The sequence below is a fragment of the Pteropus alecto genome, unplaced genomic scaffold (assembly GCF_000325575.1).
Source record: "Pteropus alecto unplaced genomic scaffold, ASM32557v1 scaffold190, whole genome shotgun sequence".
In the NCBI taxonomy this organism is placed as follows: domain Eukaryota; kingdom Metazoa; phylum Chordata; class Mammalia; order Chiroptera; family Pteropodidae; genus Pteropus; species Pteropus alecto.
This window is the reverse complement of record NW_006430462.1, coordinates 3,416,771-3,419,206: the sequence shown is the minus strand read 5'-3', so window position 1 is coordinate 3,419,206 and position 2,436 is coordinate 3,416,771.

Genomic DNA, 2,436 nt, shown 5'->3' with positions numbered 1-2,436 from the left:
ATGCAAGTAGAAAATACTTCTAAACTGGGAATCTGATGACACTCTTCCACTGAAACCCTTCAAAGTCTCCCTGTTTTACACTCCTGGCCTCACGGTGAATGAATAGTGAGAGCTGAATCCCGTAGGCTGACTCCAAGGCTGTGCTCTCAACTACTATTCCACACTCCTCTCTGAGCCTCAGTTTCCTCCTTGGCAAATGATGGTATGCATGGCACCTAACAGGAGAGTGACAGGCACGGAGCAAGCTTTAGACACATTGTCTTACTTAATCGTCATCACCTTCTGAGGCACAGATACTATTACATTTCACAGGAGGGGAAATAGATTGAGAAGTGGACCGACCAGCTCAAAGTCAATTCAAAGCCAGGTCTCTGAGGGCAGAGCCCCTCACTCCTCAAGAACTGCCCCTATCTCCACCATTTGGTGTGTTGATCTGGAATTCCAACTCTTTCAGATCTCGTTTGCTGAAGATCAACTGTGGGTTAAAGCTGTGATAGGACCTGAGGAAATCTGGAGACACTAATAGGAAAAACGGAGCAAACGATGGGGCCTGGCACTGACACAGAGTTAGGAGCCCACAGTCTTCCAGCGCGCGACGCCCTCCGCCTCCCAGGGCTCTGGGAGCGTGTCCATAAAAACGACAAGCCAGGGCCCATTGCTGTTTCTACAACAATGAGAATATTTATTTTCTCCAGGCAGTAAAAATAACATTTTCCTCTCTTTTGTAAAAGTTAAGTACCATTACATTCCATTTTCTTAAATAACAAAATCCTAAAAATATATATTAAATTGTATACAGTGCGTCACACTTCATTTTATATTTTAAAATACATGATGTTTCTATTTTATTCTCAAAGTTGCATATTAAGAGCATATTTACACATAAAGCCTTATCATCCAAAGTCAAGATCCCTTGGGAAGGTGAGTCTGGATGTGGGCAGGTCTGGATGCTGCATGAACCCTGTGGCGGCAGCCCCCCCACTATGTGCTCCTGAAGACACATCCTTTCTGAAGCAGTAGATTTGCCTCAAACTTTCCTCCACACCCCACTTTTGTCTTGTTGAGTGTGCTCAACTCCGCAAGACAAAGGCCTGTGAGGTGGGCCCCACCCTGGGGTCTGTGGGCAGAGGCTGAGGCCCAGTCACCCTTGAGCCCGCCAGCCTGAGGAGAGGCAGCTGCGGCTGGAAGGTTTGAGAAACACCCCATGCCAGGGCAGCTAAGCTGAGAGACCTGGCCAGGAGGTAGAAGAGTGAGGAAGGTAAACAAAGACACCAGAGGAAATAATCAAAAGGTTAAAAATTCCCAAGGTAGTAACAAAACCAGACATCAAACACCGCATAGGAGATTCGAAACCCAAGAGGGTACCAGCTGACTGGGCTATGGAGGGGGAGCTGGCCTAGCTCTGTGGAAGACCTGGAACGGCCTCCTTGGGCAGGGGAGACAGGATCTCGGAGGCCATCCACTAAGTGCTTGTGAGGACTAAGTACCCAGGACACACAGAGGCTTGGCGATGGTCTGTGTGCCCCACTGGTGTCGGGATGGCCTGGCCAGATCCTCAGCTGGGTCAGGCCGACTCTTGCCTTGGGCTGACAACGTGGAGTGTGGGTGGGGCTATGCCCCACAGGTTTGGCCTGAGGGCCAGGACAGCTGTACTCACTAGTGCTTTGATCTTTGTGGGTTTCTGGCTGACTGGAGTCTTGAGCCAGAGCCCATACTTCGGAAGTTATAGCAATCAGGTTACCTTGCGTACACTCAGACAGAGGCCCCAGCTCTGTTCTGACACAGGGATGCGGGGGAGGGTACATGGGGTTCATTCTTACTCCTCTGCTCTGTAAGCAATGGCATGTGGGGGAGAAGAGGGGACACTGAGTGCCTTCTACAGGGGCCAAGGACACCGTGAAACATGGCTAATAGAAGGTGCATTCGCCAAGGGAAGTAATACGGTCCTCCTGTTGAGACGCACACGGAGAAGGTGGGACCTGGGTGCCAGCGGGGAACGGGGTGAGATGGGCACACAGATCCTGAGGCACCCGCCTGCAGCCTCCTCCGCTCTGCCACCCCAGGGCAGGGGCTCTGGACAGGATGCTTTCAGAGCAGCAGTTCATGGTCGTCCCTAGAGCCCCTCCCCCTTCCCCTTTCACAGTCTCCTACTATGTGATCTGTAATGTACTTTTTTCGGGGTCACCTTTTCCAATCACCTCCAACTTCTACTTTCTCTCTTCTAAAGTAGTTTCTTAAAAGATCAAGTGCTTCCTCTTTTGATGCTCCTGGAAGCACACTTTACCTCTTCTGGGACAATTTATTTCTCGAGTTTTTAATTAGACACAGGGGACCCCCTGTGGGGTACTGCTGACAGGTTCCAACCAAGGCCATGGGCAGACTGTGGCCAAGGAGTTTATGGAGGTGTGGCCTAGGACAATCTATGGCCATCTTCCC